Raw genomic sequence first — 23,399 nt, 5'->3', positions numbered from 1 at the left:
TTTAATTTTCCTCTAGGCAGTATCTATCTTACCCCTAGTGAGATAAGCTTCTATATCGTTACATTTGTCCTCTAGCTATCCCAGCTAAGCCATTTTGCACTTCCTGTCGATCTTTTGAGACGTTTGTATTCCTTTTTGCCTGCTTCATTTATAGCATTTTTATATTTTCTCCTTTCATAAATTAAATTCAATATTTCTTCTGTTACCCAACGATTTCTACTAGGCCTCGTCTTTTTACCTACTTGATCCTCTGCTGCCATCACTACTTCATCCCTCAAAGCTACCAATTCTTCTTCTACTGTATTTCTTTCCTCCATTCCCGTCAATCGTTCCCTTATGCTCTCCCTGAAACTCTGTACAACCTCTGGTTCTGTCAGTTTATCCAGGTCCCATCTCCATAAATTCCACCTTTTTGCAGTTTCTTTATTTTTAATCTACAGGTCATAACCAATAGATTGTGGTCAGAGTCCACATCTGCACCTGGAAATGTCTTATAATTTAAAACCTGGTTCCTAAATCTCTATCTTACTATTATATAATCTATCTGATACTTATTAGTATCTCCAGAGTTATTCCATGTATACAACCTTCTTTCATGATACTGAAACCAAGTGTTAGCTATGATTAAGTTGTGCTCTGTGCAAAATTCTACCAAGCGGCTTGCTCTTTCATTTCTTAGCCCCAATCCATATCCACCTACTACATTTCCTTCTCGCCCTTTTCCTACACTCGAATTCCAGTCACCCATGACTATTAAAATTTCATCTCCCTTCACTATCTGAATAATTTCTTTTATTTCATCCTACATTTCTTCAATTTCTTCGTCATCTGCAGAGCTAGTTGGCATATAAACTTGTACTACTGTAGTAGGTGTGGGCTTCGTATCTATCTTGGCCACAATAATGCGTTCACAATGCTGTTTGTAGTAGCTTACCCGCATTCCTATTTTCCTATTCATTATTAAACCTACTCCTGCATTACCCCTATTTGATTTTGTATTTATAACCCTGTAGTCACCTGACCAAAAGTCTTATTCCTCCTGCCACCGAACTTCACTAATTCCCACTATATCTAACTTTAACCTCTCCATTTCCCTTTTTAAATTTTCTAACCTACCTGTCCGATTAATGGATCTGACATTCCACGCTCCGATCCGTAGAACGTCAGTTTTCTTTCTCCTGATAACGACATTCTCTTGAGCAGTCCCCGCCCGGAGATCCGAATCGGGGATTATTTTACCTCCGGAATATTTTACCCAAGAGGACACCATCATCATTTAATCATACAGTAAAGCTGCATGCCCTAGGGAAAAATTACCACCGTAGTTTCCCCTTGCTTTCAGCCGTTCTCAGTACCAGCACAGCTAGGCCATTTTGGTTATTGTTACAAGGCCAGATCAGTCAGTCATCCAGACTGTTGTCCTTACAACTACTGAAAAGGCTGCTGCCCCTCTTCAGGAACAACAGGTTTGTCTGGACTGTCAACAGATACCCCTCCGTTGTGGTTGCACCTACGGTACGGCCATCTGTATCGCTGGCTCACGCAAGCCTCCTCACCAACAGCAAGGTCCATGGTTCATGGAGGGGGGGGGGGATTTTGGAAGTAACTGTGAGGTAGGTAATGAATAGCAGTTTTCTTTGTTTAATGGAAATTGGTAAATATTGATGCGAAGCATGTATAAAATCAGAGAAAAGTATCTCCAATTTACCTCTGTAAATATATGAATATATTTTATTTATTTATTTAACCTCATCTGATTAGGGCGATCGTGCCCTCTCTTCCGCGACGAGGGTTTCACACATACAGTATCTTCATTTTACATCATTGTTACCGAAGAAATAAAATTTCAATGAGACAAATATACTGGCGTCCAAAGTTAAAGATACAAATGGAAATTTTGCAAGATTGCGTCTATTTTGTCATACTGTAAACAATGTAAAGAATACAGATAGTAAGTAACTCCAACATGCATAACGGTGGACAAAAATATTTATCGTTTTTTTCCAAATTAACGGATTTTCACACATTCCGACATCTGGTTAATGGGCTCAGTATTCGGTGTGACCACCTCTGGCAGCAGTACAGGGCTGAAAACGACCAGGCAGGCTGTGATCTATGTCATCAATCTCCTGTTGAGACAGTAACGCCCAATCTTCCTGCACAGATGTTCGCAAGTCTTGGAGAATGGTTGCTGGATGCTGACTTGACGCAACCCGTCTCCCTAGTGGGCTCCAGACACACTCTATGAGATTCAAATCGGGAGAGCGAGCATGTCACACTATTCTTTCAATATCTTCCGCATCCAAGAAAACATCAACCACCCGTGATCTATGATGTCGAGTATTATTGTCCGTCAGTACGAAGTCCGGGTGCACAGCACCTCGCTATAACCGCACATAATGTTACAAGATTTCGTCACGATACCTGACAGTATTTCTACTTTGTCGATTCATTTATAGAGTTCCATGAAGAGGTATCAGAGAAGTCAACATAAACCCTGCCCCCACTGTTAGCGATCCTCTTCGATATCAGTCCCTTGTCACAATTTCTGGGTCCCATTATCATGCTCCACGTTACCTCCAGAAGCGACCATCGAGAATCACACCCCAAAAAAATCGGGGCTCGTTTGTGAAAAGAACATTGGCCCACTACTCGACAGTCCAGATGGCATGTTGACGACTGCACTCTAGACGTTCCCTCCTATGAAGACGCAGCGGAAGTACACATACAGCAGGTCTCCGACAATAATAGCCACTCTATCGAAGCCTTCTGTACACCGTTTGCCTCGATACAACATGTCCAGTGGGTGCTGCGAGATTATTTGCCGCCCTGTACTAATGCAGTATCACCGTGCGAATGGTTTCAAAAACGGTCCTCTCTTTCTGCTATCATATGCGGTCTGACCTGGCCTGGTCTTTGGGATACAGTTTCAGTCTGTATAAACTGTCGCCATATCCGAGAAACAACAGAACGATTCACACTAAGCCAGTGAGCCAAGTCAGTTTCAGACTATCCTGCTTCCATTTTTCCTATGGGGCACCAACGCAGAGAGTCTGCTGGGCGTCTTCTCTGAGCCATACTGCACCTTCTGTAACTGTGTATCAGTGACTGTGGGTGTGGGACTAATGAGGCAAACACTACTCCATTTGACAGGTGCCCTGATGTTATAGTTGGCCTGTTAGTCCGTTGACCAGAAAGCAATCATCCATGCAGAACACGATCGTGTTGACAGTTTGTATCATTATACCGTGCATTAGACACAGGACGGAGAAATAGCGCTTTCTTGATTTAATTTTGAACACCAGTGTAATATTAAAATACTCTGAATGACAGCAAGACAAATAATACTGATTATGAAGTAATGAAGTTAATATGGCAGTAGCTTTGCTACAGTTGCTGCTGACACTAATAATGATAATATAAGCTATAATACAATAGTAACAGTATATTAATGACAATAATAATGAAAATAATAACAGTAATATAGCTGCAGACATAAAAAGGATTTATAGATATACAAAACAGATTTATCTGATGCAGCGGGTCCTGAAAAAAGATTACCACGGAAGCAATCAACCACATTTCAGTGACTGAAGATGTTTGTGACACATTCGAAACTATTGGACATTTCGAGTCAGAAAACAGTAATGTCCCTTTCTGTACTCGCAGATTTTATACACTCTTTATTGAAACGACAGAAAACTTTGTAGTGCAGCAAGATATATTTGAATGTAGGCTGTGAAAGCTACGCGAACGGAGGCGCGCAGAATATTTGCCTCGCTCAGCTGCTGAGAATTCGTTAATATTATGTAAATTAGGAGCGACGAGTGACCTCATAAAGGCCTTTTGAATTTTACGGCGCTCTCGTGGTCTCTTAATTTGCGTTCCATTTCGCAGCACTAGAGCGTCACGGCGAAAATGGAAAGCACTCTTTGGAAAAGGAGAGACAAAGGCTCTCAGAACGATGCAAAATGGCAACTGACGTAATCACATTTTCATCACAGCGCTGCACTGAATTAATCCACAGTTAGCAGTGTACTTGGAGCCATTCCAGTCTCTTCATATGGCGCAACATATGTAAAAAGCCTTCTATGTGAAATAGGTGAAAGCACAGTTCGGAAGTTGAATCTCTTGAGTACTATAGGCAATGGGGCTTCTGACTCACGGGCTATAAGCTTGTCATTCTACCGTCCATAGCACTGCATCCTTGATGTCAGATGCCTGGGTTGCTTTCATGCAGGAACATGGCGAGTAGAATGGTGGAGTGCTTACACACACACACACACACACACACACACACACACACACACACACACACACACAAACATACCCATAGATAGAGTGACACAGGAGTGCGATTATTCACATACTAGCTGTGCAAAGGCGTCTCTCAAAAGATTTCATCCTGGGCATATTTGTGGTAGTAAATTGACACATATGATTGGCAGTCTGGTAACACTGTATTCACACGTACTGTAACTAGGTCAGTCAGCATTAGAGTAGTCCTGTACAGTTGGTGCAATGGACAGCGCTTTGTTATAGCACCTAGGAGATCAAGGGGTTTATTCTCGGTAGATGCGAGTTTGTTTCCATTTGTTAAATTTAGTCTGCGTCGTATGGTATCTGATGTCTTAATCGTCATACAGGGGTTACAGTTGGTCGTCTACAAAATATTGGCACTTACATGCTACCAACACGGAAATGGAAGTACTGGTCAGCTTTTAGAAAAGCCATTTGCACGTTGTGGATGTGAATTGTCTCACACAACTGCATCCACTAGACTCCAAACGGGTTTTCTGTATGGCCTTAAGTCACCAGCAGGGCTAGCAACATGCCTTGTAAATAATTTCCAAATATGTACTATGTAAATGTCGGATACATGTGGTTTAAGAAACGGTGTATACTGCAATATTATATAGCAGAATTAAACTGAAAAAACGGGTACTCCTCCACCCAGAATCGAATCCTCGACCTCCTGCATGCTAACCCAAAATGCTATCCTCTGCACCAGATGCACAGCATTAATCATTGATGCTGACAGAGGTAGTTGTCATACGTATGATTACAGTGTTGCCAGACTGCCACTGTTTAACGTCAATTTACTGCCGGAAATATGTGCAGGATGAAATTTGGTGACTGACTTTCTTTTTTTTTTTTTTGTCAGTGTGTGAGGCATCGCGTTTCGAAGTTCGTGTGCGCGAAACAGACCATCACTATTTCGGCCAGAGACGTCATCATACTCTGTAGTTCATTACCTGGCCTTCTCATAGATCATTCGATGTACCCCAATGGGCGCCAAAACCGAAGTGCAATCTGTTATCCCAGTTCCACCAACTTTCTCCCTATAGTCAAATATATGTACCCCACAGTCACCGTCTTCCACAACTAGTTTGGTGTGTGGCCTGATACTCCAGCATCTCTCTTCTCGTGCTAGTCCGCCCCGGTAGCTGAGTGGTCAGCGCGACAGACTGTCAATCCAAAGGGCCCGGGTTCTATTCCCGGCTGGGTCGGAGATTTTCTCCACTCAGGGACTGGGTGCTGTGTTGTCCTAATCATCATCATTTCATCCCCATCGACGCGCAAGTCGCTGAAGTGGTGTCAAATCGAAAGACGTGCACCAGGCGAACGGTCTACCCGACTGGAGGCCCTCGTCACACGACATTTGATTTCATTTCTTATCGTGCTCCGACCACTGGCCCATGTTACGTCGTCCTCCTCTCGAATTTCGACCTCTTACATCCAGAGATGTAACAATCGGTGTTTGTTCTCTGCTACTTGCTTCGCCATCAATGTGCTTACAGTTTGTTCTTGGACTTAACGAATTTACAGTGTACAAATTGACGAAAAACTGCTGTCTAGGTTTTGAGTCTCATGCAGGATACCATCTCGCAGCTATAGTTTTCACTTGATAATCGGATATTTATCTTCTTTTGCTCATCATGACAATTTACATAGCTTTATGGTGGAATTGCAGAATTGATCGAATTATATACTAAACAGTCGATTTACGAGCACCGTTTAATACCTAGACTAAATTGCTAACATTTGTAATTATTTTCCTGGAATGCTTATCAATTTGATCCTAACTAACCATAGTTTGGCTGAAACTGATAAGCCACCTGTTAGAGTCCGATGATCAAGTCGCAGCATGTGCAGAGCCTATCTCCATTGTATGGGACGTGCACAATGCCACATTCAGTACTTGTATGATACGTGAAACACCCTGTACAGAACTCACGACGAAAGTCCAATGATTAGAAAGCAACATATGCGTCGCTCAGGATCTGCCTCTTTATTGACTTTGGTTGCTTCAGTTTTCATTTTAACGCTTTCTCAAGAAGAGAGATTTGAAATTACAGCCAGTTCCACACTAGAATCAATTACCTGTCTTGGTTTTCTGTTATTGAAAACACTTGTATGCAAAATGAAGAACTTGTTTACTTTCAATACTGCAATATTAAGAACAACATTTCAAGTAAAATGCACTGAATTCTGATGATAGTCTTGTTTGCGATTTCGGAAACAGCGTCAGTTAGTTACTGGAATTGATGTTCAAGGAACGATGAGTATAATGAATCAGCTATTGTCACCTTACCTCTTTAGATGTTTTGCAGAAATGCTACAGCTCACCAAGCCAAAACTTAGGGGCGAACAAGGTAATGCATCGTCTTATGCATTAGTAAAATATAACTTGCGTTATTGGCTGGCTAATTTGCCATTTTATTATTTTTTATTCTTAGGTATACTTCATGTTATATTCCCGTCTCGATTCAGTATAGGAACTTTCATCACCTGAAGCCTTAAGAGGTTTCTAGTAGCCTAATGCTTCATCTCATGAATCCGGAAACGGAGAAGGTAGGGCATTGTGTGCTAAACTAGAAAATATAACTGAGTTTATTGTTTGACTCTGTGTTTGCTGTACTTCGTGAAAAATCTAACTTATCGTTATGTGCGAATAGGCGCGGCTCATGGTTGACATCTGAGGATACATTTGATACCGATCAGAAGTATGGTGTCAGAGCTCTCTAAAAGGTTTACAGGTCGCATCTCTTTCCATTTTCATAATCAACTACTAAATTATACCAAGAGCTAAATCCCAGGTAAGATCTGTTATATTTCTACCCACAAATATTACGCTTCCCAACAAGTTTAGGTTGTACTAAATGTGACACATCTGGAGAGAAATTCAAGAGAGAGTATCACACAAACAGCATATTTATGTGTCATGTAAGTACTTTTTTATTACATAGTTTGGCCACTATAGGCCGGTTAGAGCATAAGACTATGGTACCATCGTTTTATCTTCTTATCCTCCCAGAACTACATGCGTTGGCTGATGGCCTGTCTCTGGTCATATGACGTCACCTGTGCTGCTGCATGCTCAGCGTCTCTCTTCATGTAGGTGGTGGCAGCTAGAAAAATCTGTAGCGTCTGTTACCAAAGTGGTCGGCTACGAAAGGCATCTGTCACCATACTGGGTGGCCTCTTGGCCTGTTAAGACCCATCCAGTGATTCGATCAGAGGAATAGATTTCCACAAAGGTGTTAACACGCTTTCCTAATTTATTTTCGACCAAGGCACAAAGGTAAACACTGAACTGAAAAATACGCAAGTATAAACAAGATAAACACCAAATACGACAAGTGAGCTTCGTAAACACTTAATTCAACATGCCAGCTATTAACTAATCACAGAACAAATATGTGTCATCATGAAAAGATAACTTTTATCTTTTTAACTCACAAATATCACTGTGTCCTTCCCATATTCTATTGGAGTTAGCATACAGATCTTTACGTTTACGATTTTAACTAAAGAATGGTCATTAAAACTAGTAATTCCATCAGTTCTAAACTCTGCAAGACCTTTCCTGTTGACAGAGAACAGTGTCGAGACTATTACATTTTTACATAACGGTGTCATCCTTATCAAGCACATTCAAACAGTAATACAGGATCATAAACATATGTTTGCATATGTTCTAATTTAGTTAAATTCTTTGGATTCATAGCTTTTTGTCAGTACTGCTATGTATTGTCACTTTATAACGATAGTGAGACACTGCAAATTACAAGTAAGTATGACTGAATTTATGGTGTAACGTCGCTGTTTAGTGACACGTAAATAATTTCCATGTCCTTCGGCGTTCCTTTTACAGCTTATAACATCCCAGCTTCCTCAACCAAATTATAACATTTCAGCTCCTCAACACCAAATTAAAACGTTGCATTAGGAGGTGCCTGTTTCGTGCAATAGGTCTTGAGTTCATATTGACGACAACAAGTAATTCTTCAATACAGACGTTTATTTACAAAACAGAACTGACAGACTTCACAGACTCAACAACTGACTCTCCGAGCTAACCGCACTGCATATCCGAACTGGCAACTGACAACTCCTAGGTGTATTAATATCTTTCCAAACAATGAGAGTCTTTGTCAATGTTTTGTTTACAATATGATAGCAATTCAAGACTTAAAACTAAATTAGACATTACAGAATTTTAGTACAGATTAAAGTAAGTAAAAGGATCAGTACATATAATTTCTTACAAGCATAATTTCCAAACAGCTTTTATAACATTTTTCTACCAGCTTCTCGATAACCTTCACCAGATTTGTACCGATGTTTCCAGAAATATCTTGATATTTGATTCTGGATATTTCTTGAGTGATTTAGAACAACTATTTATATGTAAAACGATTTAAATCGTGTTTCTAAACGAAAATAAATCTTTTTAGCAATATTTCTTGATACAAATCGTCTTTCGAAATTAGATTATGAAACAGTTTTCACAAGTTTTTGTATTTTTGCGATCATAATACAGAATTTCTCCATAGAAAGTTCCAGAAGCGTGCATTAAACGTTCATTTACAGACTTTCTCTTTAGCTGGTGAGTTTTTAAAAGTATCTTGTCCATATTATACGAAATAATTTAGCTCAAAACTGATAATTTATACAATTAATCAGAGCTACAGCAAACAGTGAGTCTTTCTTTTTCAAAATGAAATATAATTACAAATTTGAATGAAAATAGGTTACTAACACTAATATATATTTACATTAATTCTATTTTTATTCTTTCTGTGCAAAATGTCCTAATATTGACACAGTACAATATTTAAACATCACCAAAATTTCCCTTTACATTTTGCATATCTGTATCGACATCCCCTAAAAGTGTACAGTATCGAATACTTCAATATGTCCCAATATGTCCTGTAATGTTACAAGCTTTATACAATAATTTTTGCAAAGTGGCACATCTCTTCTTGTAATATCTCCATATGCAGCAATGTTACATGTATTTCTTTCCATACATGTGATTGGCCGTTGCAGTATGTTCACAGCTGCACACAGAACATACGCCATTGCCACAACGAAGTCTGGCACAGAGAAATACTCTGCAAGTTGTTACGATAAAGAAAGTCTCTGCATAACTAGCGCAGTTTCTCGTAAAAGGACAATAAATGTTTCACATATTTTGATTCCTTTTGACATACATTTCACTTTTCTGCATAGTTTAACTTTTCAAATAATTGATTACACAAACATTATTACCCAAAAATACTAAAGTAACTAGAAGTAAATTAAGAAAGTGAGGCAAACAGTTTCTTACGCTACTAACAGGTGGCGTTACTGGTTAAAGTCTCATAACATTGGCGCTTACTTTGAAATATTACAGATCATATTACGCATTCAGATTAATAAAATCACAATCTTTGTTTTGTATTCCGCCTGGAAGGTGGCGCGTGGATATGCTCTTGTAAACTGAAAAAGAGGCCGAATGAAAGGAAGAGAGTAGGAGCAGGTGAGGTAAGGCTTTCGGTACAGCATGTAAAGTAAAAGTGGTTTTACTATAGTATAAACACATGCAAACATATTACATAATTTTCGGTGATGATCACGTAGGTGTGCAGCCAATGTCCAGATAAGAAGGTCTCAGTAGCAAATTAGCTAAAGCGATGGCTCTCGGCCGTCTGCTCTTCATGAACTGAGCGAAATTGAAGCGGCGCTCGTAGAGCTGCACAGCATCAGCAAGAGGGCGCTGTGGTCGGTGAAGATCTTCCACTCTCGTAGTGCCAATCTACGCTGTGGCATCGGAACTAACAATACCACACGTTGCACGTGCGACAGCATTCGTACCCAACACGTTGCAAAACGTGGCTTGTCAGAACGGGATATTCGGGTGCTCATACCTTGGGGTATATTGGTGTTTAAAGGTAGAATTAATTTGGATAGCTCTTGGACTAGGGACCATTTTGATACCCAACAGAAGGATCGTCACAGTGTTACTATCTTACAGCACAGAGTCAATAAATGAATTTTACAAACTTTCTTCTACTTAGGCAAATGGAAGAAAATAGTTCATTATTTTTACATTTGATACGTTATATGGTGAGCTTAATTGCACTTATGGAGGCACCATTAGTTCATGGGCGGTTCCTCGGAAAACAATACGAAAAGCGTTTCTTTGTTGTAGAGAACATGCATATATAAATGATTTGGCGGACAGTGTGGGCGGCAATCTGCAGTTGCTCTCTGATGATGCCACTGTGTACTGTATGGTGTCGAAGTCGAGTGACTGTAGGATCCGTACAATGTCGGACTAAAGGAAGACATCGAAGAAACCCAGAGGCAGGCTGCTACATTTATTACGGGTCGGTTCTAACAACACGTATGTGTTACGGACATGCTTCAGAGACTCAAACGAGAATCCCAGGAGGAAAGGCGCCGTTCTTTCCGAGAAACAATATTGACAAAACTTGGGGATCGCATTTGAAACTGACTGCCGAACGATTCTACTGCCGCCTACATACATTGCACGGATGAAAAAGGTAAGGTTCGAAGAATACGGAGGCGTATAGATAGTAGTTTTTCGATCTTTCTACTTGGGAGTGGAACAGAAGCTAGTCACCTGGCTTGCCCCGTATGGTGGCTTGCCGTGTCTTATGTAGATGTAGAAATTATTATCCTAGCCTAACACTGTCGCTACGCACCGAACACCACTATTGTACATAAACCTCTCCAGGTTTTTACTTGCGTCCTCGGGTTGCCTCTCTTGTAGCTTCCGCGGTGATAAACCTTAGGCTCATCGTTTGTAGACGTTGCATTACTGGAGACAGGGGGCAGTTTGGGCAGCCGGTTATCCCCATTTCATTTCGCAGAGAGGCGCCGCTCATATAGCAGGACGATGCGCAATTTGTCGCGTCTGCCAGTGGAGATGCAACTTGAGATTGCAGCGATTTGTTCCTGCACGCAGCTGCTGCACCCCTCTCAGCAGAACGGCCATTTCACCATCAGCGCCCTGCGTGAACATTTCCAACATCTGGAAACTCTGCTTTTGCTGAAGTAGTCATTTGATACGAGAGGCCTCGCCTGGTAAAAAAAAAAAATAAAAAAAATACATGTACATCTACATTTACGAGAGTGGTTTGATAAGTCCGATAAGAAAACAAGAATAACGTTGTTTTCGTAAGCAATCACCTTACTACTCGAAATAGTCTCCTTTGACGGATATACACATTTTCCAACCATCCTCCAGCTCTTTCATTCCATCTCAAAAATAGATTGTGTCAGACTCTGCAAAATACTCGTTAACCACAACTATCTCTCCCTCATTTGATGAAAATTTCTTACCAGCAAACGAAACTTTCAAGTTAGGGAAAAGTAGGAAGTCACTTGGGACTTCATCTTGTGAATGGGGTGGATGAGGAACGAATTAAAGCCCAGTTCATGCAGTTTCGCTATTGTTATCGCTGATGTGTCGGATAGTGCATTATCCTGGTGAAGGAGCACTTTTTGTGCGCAAACCTTGGTCTTTTTTCAGCCAAAGTAAGTTTCAAATGACACAACAGTGGCGCATAATATAATAGGGGGAAAAATTACCGGAAGCAGTCGCCTTACCAGCTGACATAATGGTTGGTGCACTTTTATCACCATAGGTCTATTGTTTTGACTGCCGTTTTGAATCTGGTGTGTAATGATGTTTCAAGTTTTCATCAACTGTCGTGTATCGGCGCACAAAAAGTCTTGTGCACTGCTTTTAAACATCACCAACAGTTGTGCTGAAACGTTGCTCACGGATGCACTTTTAATCGACTGTGAGCAGTCGAAAGACTCGTCTCGAACACAGCTTCTCCACAGACAATTCCCCACGTAAGGTATTACGCACTCGCTGAATTAAGATGCCTACAGCCTCTGCAACATCACGAAGTTTTATTCGGTAGTCTTACATTATCATATAATGGATTTAGTCAACTGCTTTCTTTGTGGTAACCTCAATTGGAGGGTCGGAATGCGCTTGACTTCGGTGCTTCTACGACCTAGTTTGAATCAATTAATCGCAAGGTGAATGGTCTCCAATGATTGTGCATAGCCCGCGCGAACTTCATCCAGTTCTATATAGGAAGACCGTATCTGTTCTTTCGGACATGTCCGAGAGAACAGATACTATCGGTGACCATACAGCTCTCTTAGAATGAAATGAAAACTATATAAAGACAATAAGCTGTCGACAGGCGTTGATATACACCAACAGGAACAGTTGAGAATGTGTGCCCCGACCGCGACTCGAACCCGGGATATCCTGCTTACAGTGCACACGCTTTATCCATCTGAGCCACCGAGGGCACAGAGGATAGAGGGACCGCAAGGATTTATCCCCTGCACGCTCCCCGTGAGACCCACATCCCCTACTTAACGTCCAGACACTACAGACCCGTTACACTCATTACTCGCGGCAGACAATCATATTAAGTCCCGTAAGAGTTCGGGCAACGCGTGTGCATCCAGCACATAAGAAGTTTAATGGCCTGTTAGCCTTAATTATATATATGAAGATATTATCTGTCCTTTCGGACATGTCCGCCCTTTTGCCCTTCTTATATGTCCGAAAGAACAGATACCACCATCATATATAGTTAAGGTGAACCAGCCATTGACCTCCTTCTTATGTGCTGGATACAAACGCATTGCCCAAACTCTTAAGGGACGCAGTAAAATGTCTGCCGCAAATAATGAGTGTAATGGTCAGGAACACTACGAATGTAGTGTCTGGACATTACGTTGGGAATGTGAGTCTCACGGGGAGCGTACAAGGGATAAATCCCTGCAGTCGGGCTATCCTCTGTCCCCTCGGGTGCTAAGATAAGCCATGTATGCAGGAGATCCAGGGTTCGAGTCCCGCTCGGGACACACATTTTCAGCGGTCCCTGTTGATGTATATCAACGCCTGTCGACAGCTTAAGGTCTCGATTGAATTATCATTTCATCCAGATCTGTTCTGATATTTGCAGCAGTCCAACCCTTCAAATGAAAACGTTTAGTAGCATCTCAAAACTCGGTTTTGTCGATTTTAAATTGCAGTCGACACACTGACCAATTGAGACGACCGTCAACAATGAACTGTATGGTTGAAATCCTTCAAACGATCCTTAGAATATTCGAGCTAAACCACTACGGAGGCACAACAAAAATGTCCCATTCTTTCATGGAAATTTACCGGACTTATGAAACCGCTCTCGTATGCTCCACAAGCCGACTTAAGGTGGGTAGCGGAGGGTACTTTGTGTAAGTGTCATTTCCGCCTTTTCCTGCTCCAGTCGAGAACGGTTCGTGTGGGGAACGACTGCTGATAATCGAATCTCTGCGCAGCAGCGAATCTCTCTGTATCTCCATGTTTTTCAGGGACATATACGTAGGCCAAATAAATATTTTGGTTAACTCACCTAGGAACACACTCTCTTGGAACTTAAACGGTAAACCACAGCGTGACGCAGAACGCCTCTCTTGCAACGTCTGTCACTCGTGTTGACTAACCATCTCTATGATGCTTTCACGGGCACTAAATGAACCTCTAACGAAACATTCTGGTTTCCTTTGGATTTTCTACATTTGGTGCACAGGTTCTATCTAATACGGATCCCAGCCTTCAGAGCACTATTCGAGTCTTTGTCGAACTAAGGTTTTGTACGTAACCTATGTTGAGGGGTTACATTCCTTGAGGATTCCTCCAATGACTATCAGTAAGGTATCTTCAGTACCCGTAATAATTTTTGTTTTGTTCGTCACGTTGTTAATACTCCTAGATAGTTAACAGAAGTAAATGCTTACACTGGTTGTTCTACAAACCTGTAATCATACAGTATGGCCCTTTCTCTCTATGTGTATGTTGTACGTTACATTTGCTAAGGCTGAGGATCAACAGCCGCTCCGTGCACCAAGCGGTGACGCTCCGCAGGTCTCCTTGCATTGAAAATGTCCTGTATACAAAACCAACATCCGCCCTTACATACCAGGTCATTTATACATAGGTTGTGAGAAACTGTGCTACTATAACACTCCGTCACGGTTCGCTCCAAGTTACTTCTACGTCTTAGGTTTTATCTCCGTTGAGACTGACCTTCTGTGTTGTTTCCTAAGTACTCTCCAATCCAGTACCACAATCGGTCTGATATATTTTTCCTTTCCCTCGTATTTTTTTTCATTACACTTCAGTACAGAATTGTGCCGAACCCGTTCCGGAACTCAAAGAATGCGGTATCTACTTTGGCACTGGCATTTGTTGCTTTCTGGGTATGTGGATCAAATGAGCATGCTGGGATTCACACCATCGTTATTTCCGGAACTTATGTTGATAGCTACAGCGGATATTTTCTGCCTCCAAAACGGTCATAATAAGCGAGAATAAAACTTGTCGCTCTTTCAACAAGCGGCCAACATCACAAGTGTAGGTCCATACTTTAGTGCGTCTTTTTGACAGTCCTTCTTGAAAACTGGATGGTCCCTCGAATTTTTCAATCATTAGGAACGCTTCGCTGCTCTAGACACCTACGGGACACTGCTGCTAGAACAGGGGAGAGTTCGTCTGCACACTCTGAGTTGAATCTTACTGGTATCCAACAGGTAGTATATATTATCGCGATCGATGTTAGCCTGTACCGAGGTTACTACGCCTGTGTTCTTCAGGTATAACAAGAGAGTTGCAACTACATGGACATAGGTAAATATTCCACTTAACAATCTTCTGTATATATGGACCCACAGCCTCTGTGAATTTTGTGTGGCCAGTTGTTTTCATGCTTGTGAATTTCGTGTGGCCACCTGTTTTCATGCTTAGGCTGTTTTACTGTTTTATTAACGAGTACTAAATCCGTACTATCGACTGCTGTTATCCATCTGAGACATGAGGAAATACTACGTAATACATTGATGTGTATACAATCCTTCATGAGAGAATCGTTCCAAAAACACGCATGCGTATAGTATTTTCCCCTAGTTACATACGCATTTCCCGTATAAGGTACCTGTGCTCATCACTATCATTGTTGCACTAAAGCGTTACTAACAACGCCAACACATCATGCTTCTTCTACAAAAATGTGGAAAATGTATGACGCTGTAAGCTTACCGTTTTTTACTGTGATGGAATTAACAAGGTTAGCTTCATAATGCTAAAGGGATGAAAACTACGTAATATCTCGACAATGATATAAAATTTTTATTAAAAACGTATCTCCTCCAGCTGTTTAAGATTTCATATTTATCGGGCTACTAGTTTCGATGTTGCGTCAACGCGATCTTCAGGCTTCATGTGGAACACGTATTGGTCTCGCCGCGGGCTTCTAGTACTCAACCAAACACAACTGACATCATCATAATATATGGGCCTAAAGAAGGCCTTGACGCAACGTCGAAACTAGTAGCCAAATAAGTATGAAATCGTAAGTACAGCTGGATCAGTTTCATTTTTAATAAAAATTATACCAGCCGATGTACCACCACCATCCAATTTCAATGTGGATCTAAGAATAAGAAATAAAATGGTAGTTGCAAAAATAAAACAGCCCAGCAGGAAAACGACTTCCCTTGAGACATAACTACCGTAATGACCTATCCAACGGACAGCAAATTTAGATGTTTGAAGAATAAAGTTTTTTTCTCAGCCGGCAATCGCTGCTTATTATTTCTATATTATCTGTTTCAAATACTGTCAACATCTTCCGGCCATATGGCATCCCGTCGTACAGAAACACTATCAGTTTCACTGTCATGTGTACATGTGTCACTAGTAGTTTCTGGATGTAAGGAGCGAGGTTTGATTTCTTATAGGTAAGTACATCCTGCAGATATTTGTTATTTATACTTCTTTCCTACCAGTTCTTGAAATGTTTTCGTGTGACTTATACGGTATTAACCATAACTGACGTCGGCATTATATAATTAAATTTTCATATACTGAACTAATGAAGCAAAAACGTTTACTCCCTTATATCTTCAATGTTCAAATTGTAAGGTTATAGAATGCATGTTTATAATCCTAACAACAGCTGGGTTTGGATTTCTGATACTAGTTCTTTAGATATGAGATGACATGATGCGGTCACAGGCGATAAATTTTCTGTTTATGTGGCATAGAAGTAGTTCTCATCATGAGACATAGTCTTGCGATGAATATAATGGATATTCAGTGGCACGAGTCAGTACTGTATATGAGAAGCAAACATGCCTAGAAAGAAAACAGTTATGTTCATAACGCGTATTTCATGCACAAAGCGGGATTGAGAAAATATGGCATCACCATCAACATGCCCTCTGTCTCTCTAGATCTCTTGCTCCCATGTTAAGTACCTCAACTTATTGTGTGCAGTTTTCTACTGAGTGGTAATCAGAGGTGAGCTAGAGAATGGTGTGGCAACTGTTGTCGTAGGGAAGCTGGACCGGAGCAGAAATGATTAGTGAACAATTTAACACAGCAAACAGAAGATTTACTTGTATTTTTCCAAGCCAATGAAGCGTCATTACAAATAATACAGCAATAAATTAAGTCCAGCTATCACTATGTCAACAACGATGTAGTTCCTTGAAATATGCACGAGCGATGGTGTCTGTGTCAAGAGTATTGAGTGACTGCTGCCCACCATCCTATATTGCAGTGGCAGAGGGCGCTTGTGGTGCAGAGCTGGTGGAGGTATGGCTCAGCGGGTGTGCACCATTGGGTCTGCAGTATCATGCGAGACCGCTGTTGACAGCTGTGTCAATCCCGTGGGCTGGTGTCAGTATGTAACACCACACAGCTAGTGACTACTGGCGAGTGTAAACACGGCATGTTATTACATACGGACAGAAAGATTCAGAATACGTATTGATATGGCATTGACGTTTCTGTGAAAAGAATTTGGACTAACACTGGAAGAACACTAAACCGATACATTTCCCTGGAGTAGACGTTACGCCCTCTGAATTACTGGAGTCTTGAGGAAATTACAATGAGATGAACTACCTTAGCTGCTTATAGGGGTTGACATACGTCATCGGGGACAGAATAAACTGTGTGCCCCGACCGGGACTCGATCCCGGGATATCCCGCTTACATGTCAGACGCCTCTATCCATCTGAGCCACCGAGGACACTCATGCGGGTTTTGTGACCGCGGCAAGGTACAACGCATTATAACTCTTCAATGTATCACTTAAAATGTGACTACACATAGCACATAGCGTGAGCGTCTCAAAATTAAAAAAAAAACAAAAAACAAGGCATTTAACACGCCACGTGAAGATGCATCTAAATTTATTTCACGAACTGCGTCGGGACACAAAACTTGTAATAATTGTATTGAACACAATGAACAGACTGTATGTCATATGCAGTTGCTGATACTGTTAGCAACAAGTTACGAGAATTTTTTAAAAACATAGTTATATTAATGAAAATGGAATTGTTAAGCTCGGATACTGAGTCAATTCACAGTGACTAATGGATCAAGTTCAGACATGTCCGAAAGGACAGATACCATCTTAGTATATATATATCCTCAGGACAGCCAGCTTTGAAACAACTAATCCACTTGGTGTGTAAGGTACATGAAGCAGGCGATAAACCATCATTCCTCAACATGAATGCAATAACTCCAATTGCAAACATGGCTGGCGCTGACAGATAATATTACGGACTATCAGTTTAACGAAATATGTTGGCAAAATACTGACAAGAATTATTTATGGATGACGACCTCGAGGTATATCACTTTAGTTTTCCTACATTACTCCAGAAACCAGAGATCATACTGACCTTTCAAATTACATTAGAAAATACACTGAAGGAAGACAAACCTACTTTTATGTCTTATGTAGACGTTCAGTAAGTTTTAAAGACAGCAGTGATATAACACTGAGAGCCAAACGTTATTCGCTACTTTTTCACGAACGAGACTGAAGTTATATGAGGAGGAGGAAATGGGTGATGGAGACGGGAGGAAGACTCGGTTGTAAACTACCCCAGTTTTTAATCAATCTGTACACATAGAATGCAGTTCAAGAAAATGAGGACAGTTTTGGAGAGGAAATTGGAGTCTGTGTGCGTAAGTCACCTGATGACGTCTGTAAGTGGCATATCATAGTGTGCTTCGTCTCTCTGAACCAGTCAGTTACGATGTATTTACGGCCACTATTCTTACGGCTCGTTACCTTACAGCGAGTGGGCGCATTCCTTTAGATGTGTTGGTCAGTGCGTTGGTATAACAACAAATCGGGAAATATTTTCCACGGCCTGGTTAATGACGCTTCCAGACACGACAGTTTCTCTCTGCCGTTCTGTCTCGTACCTAAGGCAAGCCATCACACCACGGTGATTCCAGACGACTGACGGACACATACACACCACACACCTACAGCAATTTAAAACGAGCAACCTTTTAAGAGAGCGACTTACTTTCTGTACATGCAGTTTGTGTTCTAATGATTTAAATGCTCTGCATCTGACCATTAGTATTGTACTGTCATTATTGTATGGACGAGAATAGAAAAGTGTTGGTTTTGAAGAGCGGGAGTAGTTCAATTCATTGCCGAGGGATAGTGTCGTTTCTACATACATTGACGGGAAAAACTCACAACCCCAATAAAAATTATTTGACGATTTTTTATACTTGAAAGATGTTGCCTATTCAAATTTCGTGCCAATCGCATAAGAGAAACGCTAGTAGCGCTATCATAAGCAATCAAATTAGGTTTGCTTTAAGTACACTCATGGAAATTGAAATCAGAACACCGTGAATTCATTGTCCCAGGAAGGGGAAACTTTATTAACACATTCCTGGGGTCAGATACATCACATGATCACACTGACAGAACCACAGGCACATAGACACAGGCAACAGAGCATGCACAATGTCGGCACTAGTACAGTGTACATCCACCTTTCGCAGCAATGCAGGCTGCTATTCTCCCATGGAGACGATTGTAGATATGCTGTATGTAGTCCTGTGGAACGGCTTGCCATGTCATTTCCACCTGGCGCCTCAGTTGGACCAGCGTTCGTGCTGGACGTGCAGACCGCGTGAGACGACGCTTCATCCAGTCCCAAACATGCTCAATGGGAGACAGATCCGGAGATCTTGCTGGCCAGGGTAGTTGACTTACACCTTCTAGAGCACGTTGGGTGGCACGGGATACATGCGGACGTGCATTGTCCTGTTGGAACAGCAAGTTCCCTTGCCGGTCTGCGAATGGTAGAACGATGGGTTCGATGACGGTTTGGATGTACCGTGCACTATTCAGTGTCCCCTCGACGATCACCAGAGGTGTACGCCCAGTGTAGGAGATCGCTCCCCACACCATGATGCCGGGTGTTGGCCCTGTGTGCCTCGGTCGTATGCAGTCCTGATTGTGGCGCTCACCTGCACGGCGCCAAACACGCATACGACCATCATTGGCACCAAGGCAGAAGCGACTCTCATCGCTGAAGACGACACGTCTCCATTCGTCCCTCCATTCACGCCTGTCGCGACACCACTGGAGGCGGGCTGCACGATGTTGGGGCGTGAGCGGAAGACGGCCTAACGGTGTGCGGGACCGTAGCCCAGCTTCATGGAGACGGTTGCGAATGGTCCTCGCCGATACCCCAGGAGCAACAGTGTCCCTAATTTGCTGGGAAGTGGCGGTGCGGTCCCCTACGGCACTGCGTAGGATCCTACGGTCTTGGCGTGCATCCGTGTGTCGCTGCGGTCCGGTCCCAGGTCGACGGGCAAGTGCACCTTCCGCCGACCACTGGCGACAACATCGATGTACTGTGGAGACCTCACGCCCCACGTGTTGAGCAATTCGGCGGTACGTCCACCCGGCCTCCCGCATGCCCACTATACGCCCTCGCTCAAATTCCGTCAACTGCACATACGGTTCACGTCCACGCTGTCGCGGCATGCTACCAGTGTTAAAGACTGCGATGGAGCTCCGTATGCCACGGCAAACTGGCTGACACTGACGGCGGCGGTGCACAAATGCTGCGCAGCTAGCGCCATTCGACAGTCAACACCGCGGTTCCTTGTGTGTCCGCTGTGCCGTGTGTGTGATCATTGCTTTTACAGGCCTCTCGCAGTGTCCGGAGCAAGTATGCTGGGACTGACACACCGCTGTCAATGTGTTCTTGTTTCCATTTCCAGGAGTGTATATATTGTAACGGTCGTGAGCGTTAATTCCCTTTGAGACTGGACGTTGTGAGTTGATGACAGTCAAGACAGCCTTTAACGTGACAAATAATACATTATCATTATCTCAGTGAGTTTAAACGCGGTAGTGTATTAGGGTTATGAGAAGCTACATGTTCCTTCAGCGATATTGCAGAAAGACTTGGCAGGAATGTAGCAATCGTAAATGCCTCCTGGCAGCGGTGGTCACGAGAATATACGGTTGCAAGAAGACCGGACTACGGACGGCCACGTGGGACTACTGAGAGGAAAGACCGTAGCATACGGCGTATGGCTCTGTCACATCGTACTACTACAACTACTACTACAACTACTACTACAACTACCGCAGCAGCAGCGATCTGAGCAGCAGTTGGCACCACAGTGATACAGCGGACTGTTATAAATCGCTAACTTCATGGATAGCTCAGACCGAGTAGCTCTGTGGCTTGCATTCCACTGACCTCAAACCACCGCCATCTGCCACTTCAGTGGCGTCACGAGAAAGGTCGCTTCGTGCCAGTGTGGAAGTGTGCTGTACTCTCCGATGAGAGCTAGTCCTGCTCCGGTGGCAGTTATGGCCGTGTGTTGGCTGGGAGGAGGCCAGTTCAGCGTCTGCATATTATACACAGCCGGTTGTGGTGGCCGAGCGCTTCTAGGCGCTTCAGTTTGGAACCGCGTGACCACTACGGTCACAGATTCGAATCCTGCTTCGGGCATGGATGTGTGTGATGTCCTTAGACTAGTTAGGTTTCAGTAGTTCTAAGTTCTAGGGGACTGGTGACCTCAGATGTTAAGTCCCATAGTGTTCAGAGCCATTTGAACCATTTACTAGACACAGTACCTGGGGTGTGATATCGTATGGCAGCAGAGGCATTCTCGTGGTTATTCCAAACACTCTGATACTAAATTTCTACGTCAGTCTCGTGATTCGACCTGTTGCGCTGCCAATGATCAACAGAATTCAAGGGGGGTTTGTTCCAACACAAAAACGTTTGCTCACATACATCCATTGTAACCCAACACGGTCTGCAGAGTGTCTTCGTGATACTTTGGCCTTTTAGATCACAATATCCGTCTCCATCGACCACGTAAGTGGCATCATCGAACGACGACTCCAGCGTCATGCACAAACGGCAATAACAGTTCCGATGCTAACCTGCGAAGGGCAGCAGGCGTGGAACTCCATCCCAAAAACTGACAATCGACACCTGTACAAAACAATGCATGCTCTACTGCATGCTTGCACTCCATATGTTGGTAGTTACATCGATTATTAATGTACCAGCATTTAATATTTGTAATGGCTTTCATAGACCTGTCATCTTGTAATGTTAATCATTTAAATATGATACCTGATCAAACTTCATTACTCTAAATGAATTATTTTTTTGTGTTGCTATTTCTTCCCCTCAGTGTATATAGCGACTGATTGCAATGTCCCGTTACCCCCTATCTCGTGTCCACATATCCATAGATGGCAGCTTTGTATTAACGTGGGATCATGGCGGAGGACAACGCTGAGGTAGTGTGGCATTTCTATATTATTTAATACACAGTGTCTGCGTGTAAACTAACGTTTTCATAAAAGACTATGACTTTTCTTCATTTACAATGAGCAATTCTGCCCGAATATTTCTGGCGTGATGGCTGTAAATGCATGTCGAATAACATCGTCAACAATCTCGTAACGTGTGGCAGCAAACAAATTTTTATTGAGCCTCCATAACGCGTTTTCTCTAAAAGGCGAATCAGGGCTTCACGATGGCAACTCCAAAGATGCAGACAAGTGGGTGGAACCTCGACCAATCAGGAAATATCTAACGGCGATGTACCCAGAACTATCAGCTGCTCTATGCTACTGGATACATACACGACCAATCAGCCCCAAATCTTGTAGATGCGGAATAAATGAATAGATAACACAGTGATATACACAATGCTATTCACAGCACAGTCAAAAAATGTTGAAATACCATGTTCGAGACATTGCAACCCGATAATGATATGTGGTGTATTGTGTTCAAGTTGTTCACAAAAATAAGAATTTTCTTTACTCCAGAAATAAAAGTTTCTCTTTTTTTCCACTGCAATGTGCTGTGAAGTCACACCGAGAATTCGCCCACAACCCTGAATACGTTTCTTCATATCATTATCACTCAGTTCGATTGAAAAGCGATGGTTTAAATGCTTTTAACTTCAAATCATTCCTTATTAATTTTTAGTAACATCGAGTATGGAACTACCATTTCCTAAAAGCGCTTAGGAATGGACATTTTTGGTGAATATTTGACAGACGTGGCCGTGTTTGTGGACGTCCTGAACGCGACTTATGTTCTATGCAGCTAGTCGAAAAGAGTTTTCTCTCCCGCCGAAAAATTGTTGGTTCTGGTGGACAAGGTTTCTGGAATGTTGCAACGAAATCACGCAAATTTTTCAATATGGGATCGTTTTTGAGCTCATATTCATTTCAGATCATCCATGTTCTAGATAGACTCATCAGCCATGATTTAGACGAATCTCAGCACGTGCAACAACCAGAAACAATTCATTAACATCTATGTAATATGTAGTGGGTAATGAGACTTTATGATTACTACGTAAGCTAATGAAGCGAATTATTACTCAGAAATTGAGTTGCAATACTTCTAAAAGGGTTTATAAATAAATAAATAAATGATCCTAGCTCCTTGCTGCGAAATAAATTTCTTATACAACGATATGACGTGTGTTAACCTAGACTTAAATATCACAACCGCAGTAATGGTGCGTTGTATCACACAGATAGCATTGCACCTACATGGATGAAAGAGGCCAACGTTCCCCGATTCTCTAAAGCTTAAAGAAAGACGTGGAACTTGTAGAGTCTCCAGTGCTAAGCTCTCGGAAACAGACGCCCACACTTAGGAAAGCATCCCCGATAGACGGCCCCCGA

This window comes from Schistocerca gregaria, chromosome 1 (genome assembly GCF_023897955.1).
Source record: "Schistocerca gregaria isolate iqSchGreg1 chromosome 1, iqSchGreg1.2, whole genome shotgun sequence".
NCBI classification, from domain to species: Eukaryota; Metazoa; Arthropoda; class Insecta; order Orthoptera; family Acrididae; genus Schistocerca; species Schistocerca gregaria.
The sequence above is the reverse complement of the archived record's forward strand: the minus strand, read 5'-3'. Positions refer to the sequence as shown.